The sequence below is a fragment of the Monodelphis domestica genome, chromosome 3 (assembly GCF_027887165.1).
Source record: "Monodelphis domestica isolate mMonDom1 chromosome 3, mMonDom1.pri, whole genome shotgun sequence".
NCBI classification, from domain to species: Eukaryota; Metazoa; Chordata; class Mammalia; order Didelphimorphia; family Didelphidae; genus Monodelphis; species Monodelphis domestica.
Genome location: NC_077229.1, coordinates 528,177,026 through 528,189,135, shown reverse-complemented (window position 1 = coordinate 528,189,135; position 12,110 = coordinate 528,177,026). Strand labels below are relative to the sequence as shown.

Genomic DNA, 12,110 nt, shown 5'->3' with positions numbered 1-12,110 from the left:
CTCTCTCTCTCTCTCTCTCTCCCCCCCCTCTCTCTTGTGGATTTGGGCTTTTCTGTCAGCCTTCACCCTTGGAATTTTGTCAGCAAATCTCTCATCGCAGTCTGTGGGGGACAGGTGTTGGAGCTTGAGCTTCCCTGTGCTCTGGAGGCCTTCATGGGATTTATTCCAGCTGAGTTGCAGAGCTGGATGTGCCCTGAGGTCAAAACCTTGTGGAGGGTGCAATATGGAGTGTCTCCACTGCTGCAACTAGGCTGCCAGCTTTGATCTGTACTCTTCTTCTCAAACTGCTTTCCCACCACCTGTTTGACACTCTGAGCCTGGCATAGCTTTGCCTGTAAGGTACTCCCTCCAGACCAGCACCCTTGACCACCCAGAGGTTCCAGCTACCACTGGAGGCTTAGTGCTCTAGGTGGTGGAAGGTTTCTGGGACCTTTCTTCTTCCTTCCCCTTAGACATGAGTGATCTCAAATTCTGGCTTTGGGGGGGGGGCGTACCTTTTTAGTTTAGTCCAGCAGGAGCGTTCCTTAGCTCTGTCTTGTTTTTAGGTTTGATTTTCAGTTCCCTAGAAGCATTTAGTTTGTAATTAGTAAGGAAGGGTTTTCAGAGGTCTGAACTTTTGCTGCCTCTGTGCAGCCATCTTGACTCCGCCTCCATTCAAACATTTAAAGAATTACAGCAAATAACTGCATCCCTTGTTCAAAACCTCCACTTATCTCTCTGCTAAAAGTTCATTATATGTGTTGTAAAGGCCACTAGGACCTCTTCCACCCTTTTCAAGGGGAATGATAACCTTCTTTCCTTTCATACAGCATTAAAAGTTCAATAAAGAGTATCTTTTTGCCAACTAAAAATATGGGAATTAAAATGGAGGCATCTTCTCTTATCATAGTGACTATCAACAGAGCAAAATTATTTTCTTTTCAGTTTATCAGCGAAAACTACATAATCTCTTAGTGATAATATTTTAACAATGACTCTAATTTTTCAAGAATGGTTTACAAAGGGAAACAAAATTAGGTACTTACGAGTCTCTCTTGGTTTATGAAGAACTGAGAGTAATGAGTCCAGACTTAAAGCATACTGTAGGAAGGAAATCCAACCTAATCATTGTGGATGAGAGAGATACAGTATGCACTGTAAGGACTTGATTTTCAAGGAAACTCATGTAGGAAGGAAATGGAACTTTGGCTGACAATGGGGGAAAGGACTGGAATCTTCAGCCAAGAAAAGCAGATAGACAGTTTCAAAGGGGTTCTTATCCTTTCTGAACTGAAAGGGAAAAGACCATCTCACTGAGCCTAACCTGCTATAATCACTCATTGATCTGAAGAACCCAGATTAGCCATCTTTCCTCAAAAGTGATGGATAGACTTTTTCCCTTTGGGGAAGGCAAGACTATCCACCCAGAAGATTTTCTATTGATACCTTCAAAGATGTATCTCTTTATATTAGGAAATTACACCAACCCGACTCCACAACAGTCCTCAGGGACCCAGGTTCCCAGGCCTGAGCTCTCAACCCCTGAAGGGAATTTAGTTTGAAATTAGAAATAGGGACTTCCTATTTCCCTCTTCCCTAAACCCACCATTTCTGAATCCCCAAACAATAAATAGACCTTATTAATTTAGAAGAAATGAACATCTCATTCTTCAAATGTACTAAGGCGGTCAAGATATATCTATCCAGGGAAGAGAACAAAAAACATATATTGAAGGGGATTTCCTCTTTACCTTTCAGCTCTGGACATAGATCCAACTTCACCTTCTCTGAGGCAGCTCTGCCTGGGAGAGGAAGTAATGCTTTTATTTATTTGTTCCCTCCCTCTCTGAGATCTGTCAAGCTTTGGTTCCTGATCCTCTGCTAGTACATCATCTAGTAGCTATATATAGCTGACCACTAACTTTTGCATTATCAAAAATGGAATCAAACAGGTAAATATTGTATAAAAGTCAGGTATAATATAGGATAAAAAGTAATGAACTTGAGAATGCAGTTTTAAGCCCTGGAGATCTATGTGAATTCCTTTGTGTTGTATAAATCCCTGGCCTGGTTCCATTTCCTCATCTGTAAGTTGGAGCTAATAATATTTTCATTTTCATTTCACTCTAAAACTTAAAGACTATAATATGAGGTATTATATGATATCTTGTGATACTTAGGATGGTTATACATGACTTTAGACTTAGAATCTGTATTTTAAGCTCTATTCTACTCTTATATTGATGACACAAAGATGATTTTGGGCCAAATGAATGCAAATTGTCCAAAAATTGAAAGAAATATCAAATTCAATTAAAAAAGAAAAATAGTTCCCAACTGGCAAATGGTCAAAAGATATGAACAAGCAGTTTTCAGAAGAAGAAATCAAAGCTATAAATAAATCATAATACAAAAAATCTTCTAAATCACTCTTTATTAAAGATGCAAACTAAAACAGCTCTGAGATACCACCTCATATCTGTCAGCTTGACCAAAATCACAGTAAAGGAAAATGATAGATGTTGGAGTAGATGTGGCAAATTTGGGACATTAATGCATTACTGATGGAGTTGTGAGCTGATCCAACCATTCTGGAATTATGTCCAAAGGACTATAAAACTGCATACCCTTTAATCCAATAATACCCTGTACCACAAAGATATTAAAAAGGAGAAGGGACTTACTTATACTAAACATATTTATACCAGTTTGATTTTTTAGGGGTGGCAAAGAATTGGACATGGAGGGAATGTCTATCAGTTGGAGGGTGAAATGGCTGAACAAATTGTGCTATATAATGGTATTGGAATATTATTGTGCTGTGAGAAATGATGAGCAGGTTGAATTCAGAAAGATCTGAAAAGACCTACATGAACTGATAGAGTGGAATTAGCAGAATTAGTTGAACATTGTACAAAATAACAGTAATACTGTAAGATGATCAACTGTTAAAGATTTTGTTATTCTCAGGGAAATACTGATACAACATAATTTAGAAGGATTTATGACTAAGAATGCTATCCACTTCCAGAGAAAGAACTGTTGGAGTCAGAATGAAGATCAGAGTATGCTCTTTTTCACTTTAGTTTGTGTTTTCATTTTGGCATTTTGGTTTTATATGAAAATTCTCTTATAAAGCTGACCAGTATCAAAGTATTTTTTTGCATGACAATACATCTCTATACCAATTCAAATTGCTCAACATCTCTGAGAGGGGAGAGGAAAAGAAGGAAGGTAGAGAATTTGAATCTTATAATTTTGGAAAACATGGGTTAAAATTTGTTATTACATGTAATTGGGAAAATAAAATAATTTTTGAAAAAAGAAAATAATTCAAACAAATTAAAATCACCAAAAACCCTCCAATTTTAATATAGTCAGATAATAATAATGGCCATTTTTCTAACCAGGGCAAAATTGATGATAATGAAATATCTGTTTTGTCCAGCACAAAGTAAAAGTCATTTTATTGAAGGTATCTTTAGTTGAATCAGTCTAAGATCTTCTGGGACCTCTACATATCAGAATGTAAATGACATTTTTGCATTGTTTTCTCTGTATTTTGTGAATTCTTCAAACATTAACTATCCTGGGAAGATGACAAAATAAGAAGCAGTCCAAGGTCCATCTTCTCCCCCCACTGTCTTACATCAATGATAACAACAAAAAGTTGCTCAAGAATTCAACAAAACAGTAAAAAGTAGGAGAGAAATGAAATAAGTCACTACAAATATATTTGTAGGAAAAAATAGCTGATTATTTCAGGAGTCCATTGGTCCTGACTTTCCTGCTTCTTGAGCTTCAATAATATACTCTATAGACAAAGAAATAGGGCAGACTCATTGTCTAAGGACAACTCTATTCTTTGGATATTTTGAAAATCTTAAATTAGATCTCCAAGGCTCAAGAGAGATGACAGCTATAGGAAAAAATGGTCTCCAGATGGAACAAGGATAAGGTATACAGTCATACCCCCTCACTTAAGAATGGGAGAAATTTTGTAGCTATAGAAAAGGGGAGGGAAACAGTTATGTGAATTAGGAAGAAGAAAGGAAGAAAGGAACAAAGGAAGAAAGTAAGGAAGGAAGGAAGAAAGAAAGAAAGAAAGAAAGAGAGAGAGAGAGAGAGAGAGAAAGAAAGAAAGAAAGAAAGAAAGAAAGAAAGAAAGAAAGAAAGAAAGAAAGAAAGAAAGAAAGAAAGAAAGAAAGAAAGAAAGAAAGAAAGAAAGAAAGAAAGAAAGAAAGAAAGAAAGAAAGAAAGAAAGAAAGAAAGGAAGGAAGGAAGGAAGGAAGGAAGGAAGGAAGGAAGGAAGGAAGGAAGGAAGAGAAAGAATGAAAATAAGAAAGAAAGCATAAAAGAAAGAAAGAAAGAATAAAAGAAAGAAAGAAAACAAAAGAAAAAAGGAGGAAGGAAGAAGGGGAAGAAAGAAAGGAATGAGAGAGGGAGTAAGGAAATAAGGAAGGAAGGAGAAAGAGAAGAAGAAAGAAACAGAAGGAGGAAGGAAGGAAGAGAGGGAGGGAGGGAAGATAGGAAAAAAGAAGAAAAGAGAGAAAAGTGAAAAGATAAGAAAACAAATTCCCCTTAAGTAGATTATACCTTTTCTGTTGAATTCTTTTGGAGTGTTGCGGTTGCCTTTCCTATTTCTCTGCAATAGCCAATGAAGACCTGGCTATTCTTTCAGTTATATTTCTAAAACATTCATGAAAAGTCCTAATATTCAGATCCTTTGAAGTTTACAAATTTTTCTTTTGCTTAAGTTACAGTAGACATGAGACTAAGCATTTTTCTCCTCAGATCCATGTTGTTACTTGTTAAGGCATTAACTGGAAGACGTTATCCATTGCCAGATTATCAAATTATTCATTACAAATTAGTTAGCTGGTTTTATACAAGCACTATAGGATGTCTCAACTAATTAGAATTTCTATGCAACATCACTCTATTTCCTCTAATGGTTTTCCAGAACTTTGAAATTTGTGGAGGATTTTTTTTCACCAAGTCATTTTGATTCATTGATTGACTAATTCAATAGAAATGTTTTTATGTGGCTAAGGTATAGAAACTTCCTAGTTATTTAAATTGGGGTGGAGTAGCTGAGTAGGTGACTGATTAACTAGATTCATTGCCAGCCTACATAGAGCATTTGTATGTACACATGTTCACTGAATTGCAAGTAAGCTTCTTGAAAGCAGGGACAATTTGAATTTTGTCTTTGCATCACCAGGGCCTATGACAGTGATGGATTATAGGTGCTGGAGAAATTATGTTTTTGATTCATTAGGGATATTTTGGCTTGATTTATTTCTAATAAGGTTTTACAGAACAGAACATTAAGCAAATTCTTTGTAAGTCATTTTACTAATGATGAAGTGGTAAGAATAGGATGAAACTTAGAAGCAAATTTGAAGAGAAAAGCAAAAAAGGGGGTGAAAGAACTAAGTAAATCATTTTTAGGGGATAAATTTACGAACTTTTATACACAAAACAAAGATATGTGTATAAAAGAATTTAGGTCATATTTATTGGCAAATTTAGAAAACATTTTTTAAAGAAAGTGTTATCAATATTTTCAGGTTTCTACTTAGCCATCTGGAAGTAGCTAGAATTTATCACACTTTCTGGCATTTAACATGACATTTAATAGATCATGAAATACTATTGTCTGCACTGCATCATTTTGTGAATAGCAGTGAATGTTGTTCAAGTAGGCAATATTAGTATCTTGATATTTTTTTTCTGAAGCATTTTAATGGAGCAGTTAAAGCATTTTTAGGTGAATAGTTAAAGGACTCTCCATTTGACATGAGTCATTATCACCTCAACTCAGAATTATATGACCTACCAACCTTTTTTATTGTAAAATGATAAAAGAGGACATGTAGGGTTCAATTGAATCAGATTTTCATAGGATATTTGGATGAATAGGATATGATAGAATAAATAATTGATATTTTATGAAAATCATAGAATTACAAATATCATAAAATCATAGAAATTTGGAGCTAGGATTGGTCTCTAGTGTTATCCAGTTTTACTCTTGCTTCATAAGTGAAGAACTAAAGAAGGTTCATAAAATGAAATCTGTCCCAATCCAAAGTCACAAATTATAGAATAGCAGAAATGATGCAATTGTGTTACTTTAGTACTAATCTCCCATTTCCTCTATTTTCAATGATTCCTATCTTAGTATGTTGAGATTAGAAAGGTGAGTCACACATAAATTCAGAGTTATTCACATGGGATTTTGGGACTTAGAGATAAAATAAATCTTAGAAATCAACCAGTCTAGCCCACTAATTTTTTAGTTGAGGAAACAGATTCAGAAAAAAATAAATATTTTGCTCAGAGTTACATATACTACAGAGCTGACCTAAGAGTTGAAATAAGAGCCAGTGTTATTTTCAACATGTTAAATTGCTTCATTGGTGCAAATATAGCAAAGAAAATAATTTAGAAAAATAGAATATATAAACTCTCAGATCCTGAATGTATAAGCTACTGTATATTTTCAAAACTATTTCAATTCATTAAATTCTCATTGTGGCATATACAACATATATGTGTGTGTGTGTGTGTGTGTGTGTGTATAATACTGCACAAGTATTACTTTAAAGATTAAAATTAACATTTGATACTCCAAGTATTATTTTAATACTATTTATTAAAAATCAATTTAGAGCAAAGGGAAAAGTAAAACCAGAGAAAAAGACTAGCTGTGCCTAGCTTCACACCACTCCAGCCAGCCAGAGAGCTCCAGGAGAGAGCACAGCCTCGTCAAAAAACAAAAACAAAAACAAAAACAAAAAAAACCTCAATCAAAGCCATGACACAGACAGGAAAAGGAAAAAAGGATTGTGGGAAATATAGTCTTTAGGGTTCAAGATTCTAAACCAATACATTTCCCCCTGTCATCCTTTGGGAGACAAGTCTCCCCAATGGATCATGAAAAGATAACTTAAAACTTGAACTAGAGACATATACAAATATTACAGTTTTAAAAGGGTAATTTCCCTCAATAATTTGAGGATAAGAGGAAAATAAAAGAGAAAAGGAACAAAACCAAAAATAAGTGCATTGACACCCTGGCAAAAAATTAGCAAAAAAGGGATGAAGCAATAATTTATTTAAGAGTTAAAATTAGTTTTATAAGTGAAATGAGAGCATTTAAGAAACAAATCAGAAAGGAAATGAGATCTAAGGAAGGAAAAATTAGAAAGGAAGTTAATAGCTTAATACAATAGGTATAAAATGTTGCCCAAGTGAAAAAAAAAAGAATGGACCAAATAGAAGCCAATGAATCTTTGAAGAAACAAGAAATATTAAAACAAAGTTGAAAATATTGAAAAAAAAAAGAGATATGATATGTCATAACAAAAATAACTGATCTAGAAAATAATTAAGGAGAAAACATTTAAGAAGATAAAAAAAGAATTAGCCTATTGTTTTAACAGGAATTTGGTGGGGAACAAACAAGAGGGAAACAAAAAAAAATCCAGATTGATTAGTTGGGAAGGGGAGAACGGAAAATGGGTTAGGATAATTATTACAAGTTTTCTAAACCTCTAATTTTTATAAATTTACCTAAACCTATCTTATTCCCAGCTAAACAGAAATTTTCCCCAATAACCAAGTCTCACAAATGGAGTCCAATCAAATGGGCCAGGATCTTCAGTGATAACTGTCCAAACAGGTCCAGTGGTAAAGTGTGTCTTCAATCTTATACTCAAGTTGCCAGCAGCCAGTTCAAAGATTCCTCTCTTCAGTTGGTATCAGGAGAAGCCAGAAACCTATTTTGTTTTTTTCTTCAAACCTCCAACCAACTTCCTTCAGGAGAGAAGTGCCCAGACAGTTGGGACTTAGAACCTTTCCCCAGATTTCCAGCCTTCGGTTCCCATGTGACTCTCAGTGACATAGCCCTGTCAATCACTCTGATGTATGCATTACTCAGCTGGTTGCACAATGTCCTTCCCTATTACACTATGCTTCTTAATTTCAAGAAATCTTGAACGAATACTGCCCCAAGCTCTTATAACCAGTGGGCACAATGAGAACAGAAAGAATAAATTAGTGACCTCTTGTAGGACACCCCTAAAAGAAAACTCCCAGGAACATAGTAAAAATCTAGTTTCTAGGTCAAGGAAAAAAATACCAGACATATCCAGAAAAAAATTCTAGTACTGAGTAGCCAGAGTAAGAACTACACATGACTTAGCAGCCATCAGTATGAAGGAATGGGAAACCTGGAATATAACCCTCCAGAAAACAAAGGATATAGGCTTATAGCTAAGAACTATTTCCCTAGGAATATTGAGTATAATGAAGCATGGGGGGAAAGAGACTAATTAAATAGAGAACTTCCATCATTCCTGAAGAAAACACTACATCTGTAGAGAAATGTTGAAGTTCAAACACAGGAGTGAAGAGGAACACAAAAAGGTAAACATGAATGACAAGAAGACAAAGGATAAACTGCTTACTTTCAAATATGCGGAGATGGTCCATGTGTCCTTTCAGAACCTTGTTATCACCTTGTTTAAGAGAGATATCAATTGTACAAGGCCTATAAGTGGGTGAAACCTGTCTTGAGGATTTTTAGAAAAGAAAGAAAGTGGGGAAGGGATGAAAGGTTAGAGAAAATGATCTCAAATAATCAGGTGGGACAAATAGACATCTATCCAATAAGATGGAAGGGGTGAGGCAAGTGACTGACAGTTGAACCTCACTCTCAACTGAACTGGTCAAAAGAAAGAATATTATGTTTATACAGACAGAGTTGGGTACACTTCACTCAATTGGGAAGTAGAAAGGAAAAAGGAGAGTGGAGGAATTTGAGGAATGGATTCGTCCTAAGCAAAACAAAATTTATGGGTGCATAAAAATATTTATAGCTCTTTATCATGGCAAGGAATGGAAATCTGAAGAGGTGCCCATAATTTAGGGAATTAATGGTGATGGTATATAAATGTGATGGAATACAATTGTGCTCATCTTTTATCAGAATAATGGCCAAGCATGATTCTAGAGGTCTATTGATGAAAAGTGACCTCTGCCTCCTGATAGAGAAGTAAAGGACTCAGAATTTAAAATGGTGCAAATATAGTTTTGGAAATGGACAATGTAGAAGCATGTTTTGATTAACTATATTTGTAATGGGTTTTGTTTTTCTGTGTTCTCAATTTTGGGGGAAAGATGGAGTGAGAGAGTGAGAGGGTAGATTTTGCTGATTAAAATAAATAAAATATTTAATTAAAATGCATAATATACATTAAATATACAATATAAAATCATAAAATACACAAATTTGAAAGAAAAGAGCTAACATAATGAGTGCTATGTGAGTGCTAAGGAGAGAGATTCTTAACTGACTCAGATTGGAGAAAGGTTCCTATAATGTGGATTGCATACACTAAAGTCATTAATCATAGGTACCTTATTAGGGCTTACTGGTACACTAATAAGATTTATAATCATTAATACATGCAATCAAATCTTATTGACTATTTGATAACACAAATTTCAAGCCCTCTAGCAACAAACAACCAATTTAATTCCTAAAGGTCCAGGTAAATATGTCTTGTACTGATGCACATGACAAAATGGTTCCCTCTGCCCATCTGGCAGTCGTATATCTCTCTCCAAAGTGGCATTCTGGCACGTCCCCAACATCAATCACCAATATTCTTGAACGAACACAAGCTTTTCAAGTACAAGAAGTGCAAGAGACTCCTAGGTCTCAGCTAGGAACGGGGTGGTATCTGTGCCCTCGAGTACGTTTTTATAATTTTGGCTGAGGAATTTTACACTTTGCAGCTAAGTTCTGATTGGTAATTGATTCCCTAAGTTTATGATGGAATCATTAATCAAAGCTAATATCCTAAGCAAGTATTTATCCGTTATTCATTAGTTTTGGGGGGAATACATCATTGGTGGTTTGTCAGTATTGGGGAAAATATACATTATTGGCACCTGCGCTACTCAAGTGCTTATATTTATTCAAAACACTTGTTCCAAAGCTCATGGTATAACATGTTCTCCTTATTGGTGGAGATGAGTCCCTGCCTTGAGTGAGGGGCAGAACAAAGTTGCTGAGAGGTGAGAGAGTTCTAGCCTTCACCATGGCCTCTTCGGGACCCTTCAGAGCCGGTCCCCTGTCCAATTCCATCTAATTTCCAATCTCCTTCCCTTGAGGGAGACACAAGAGGAGTTGGCACTCTTTATCATGTCCCTCTCTTCGGATCACTACATGAGAGACTACAAGGAGTTTCCTCTTGCATAAGGTCCAGGACACTCTCTCTGAAGAGAATCAAGTGGTCTTTGGCCCCCAATTCGTTTCCTGGCAGGAATTGATTCTCCTTTGGTAGAAAGGTGGGAAGAAGAGACTAGAGAAGTCTTTCTGCTCTCTTAGATGTGGTTGGTCTAGGAGACAGGAATAACGTGATCACCTTTGTCACTTTTGAGGGGAACATAGACCAAGATGTAGCCCCTTTCACAGCAAATAGCAGTTCCACAGTGAACACACACAGAGAACAGCAAAGAAAACTCATTCATCCAAATTACAGCAAAACTGAAATCAGAGGAAGTCCATATGGGTGATGATGATGGAGACTCGTTGTTCGTCTTTCTGGAATCTTTCCCTTCAGCACCTGTTTTCCATGTTCCCTCTCAAAGCTGAGAAAACAGAAGTGCCTGCAGCATCTCAGTGCCCCAACATGACTGAGCTTTTGGAATCTCCAAAGGAGGCTGGCCCTCAAAATCCCCCTACAGACACTAGGGAGAGTCTGGGGAAGGCTGGACTTCTCCCTTTACTAATACTATAACTAACTCCATCCTTCCCTTTCGGAAGTGCACCACATTCATCCTCACTAATAGAGTTCCATACCAGTGGGCTTGGGAACAAGGGTTACATTTTATTACAGAAAAACAGCTTTCAGATAACTACTCAATGACAAAATGGAGGCTGAAAATAAAATGAAGCTGCTCCTCTTCTTAACATTACTATTCTTTCCAGGCAGTCTCATTTGAACTGAGTTTTAAAGAATGGGTGGAAATTTAAAAGGAAGAGTGTAACCTATAGTGCCACATGAAGGGTGCCACACAGTTCAAGATTGCGGGCAATTTCCCCCAATACTATCACTTTTAAAAAATATCCAGAGTTAAAATCTCATATCTAGGTCTCCCCGTGTGTATAAAAGATATTTTGGAGTATTCTGGAGCCAGTTGTCACTGGCTCAAAAGAACTGATTGTTAAATTTTCATTGTAAGCATTCATACCTCAGAAATCAGCAAATACTACAAATCTTGATTTCTCATTTTGTGGATTATCTAGGCTTTAGAAAGTGATGGAGAAAATATTACTAATGCAAATTAAACTTAAAAGTGAGTTATATGTAGATTTTTCTTTTCTGGAAAGCTTATTGTTAAACATTTTATATCACACTACAATTTTAGAGATTTCTGAGCTCTCAAATATCTTTCAAATTAACAATGTACATTATGAACTTTATTACACAACACAGAAAATGAAGAAGACATATAAAGTCCTTATAGTGTCCCCAAATAAATAATCTATACAATCCTATTACCTGAATAAGGTCTTTTCATCAGATTAATAAAATTCAATACTACACCATTTGGACTCTCCTCAGACAGGGAATAAATTTGGGTTTGCTAGAGAGGCAACAATCCCAACAATCTTGTGAGTACCGATTTCATTCCAGGGATACATATAGGACTTTGTTCATATAGTACTACTCTAAGGAACTGAACTCCCTAGACAAGGAAGCAAATTTGCGATTCCTAGAGTAGCAAACCGATCCTCTCTGGATTTGCAATGTCTGAATAACTCAGAGTAATAACAGAGGGTCATATCGGCATCTTTTGTTCCCCCAGGCATGGTTTTTAATCTCTTGCAGCTTTGAGCCATGAGTGACCCTCTTGTTCCTAACATTTTATTTTCTTTTTTAAATTTTTTTTTTGTAATATAGGAGCCCCCCCCTGCTCTTGCTAGGAGATTGGATTCCAGGATTCTTTTATTACCAAGAAGCAAAAGCTGACCAGACGTTTCCCTTTTTCGTTTTAGACAACAGGATTCTGGAACTCTCTAGGAATATAACATTATCAAAAGTGTACCT

The 12,110-nt window shown here is 35.9% G+C and overlaps 1 long non-coding RNA gene and 1 pseudogene across 1 annotated transcript in view; one reads left to right on the top strand and one right to left on the bottom strand.

The window, feature by feature from the left end:
- The window catches only part of LOC130458551 (uncharacterized), a 161,606-nt gene that overhangs the window by 41,812 nt on the left and 107,684 nt on the right, over positions 1–12,110 (top strand). The window lies entirely within an intron of this gene.
- Positions 723–812, bottom strand: LOC130458673 (U6atac minor spliceosomal RNA; annotated as a pseudogene).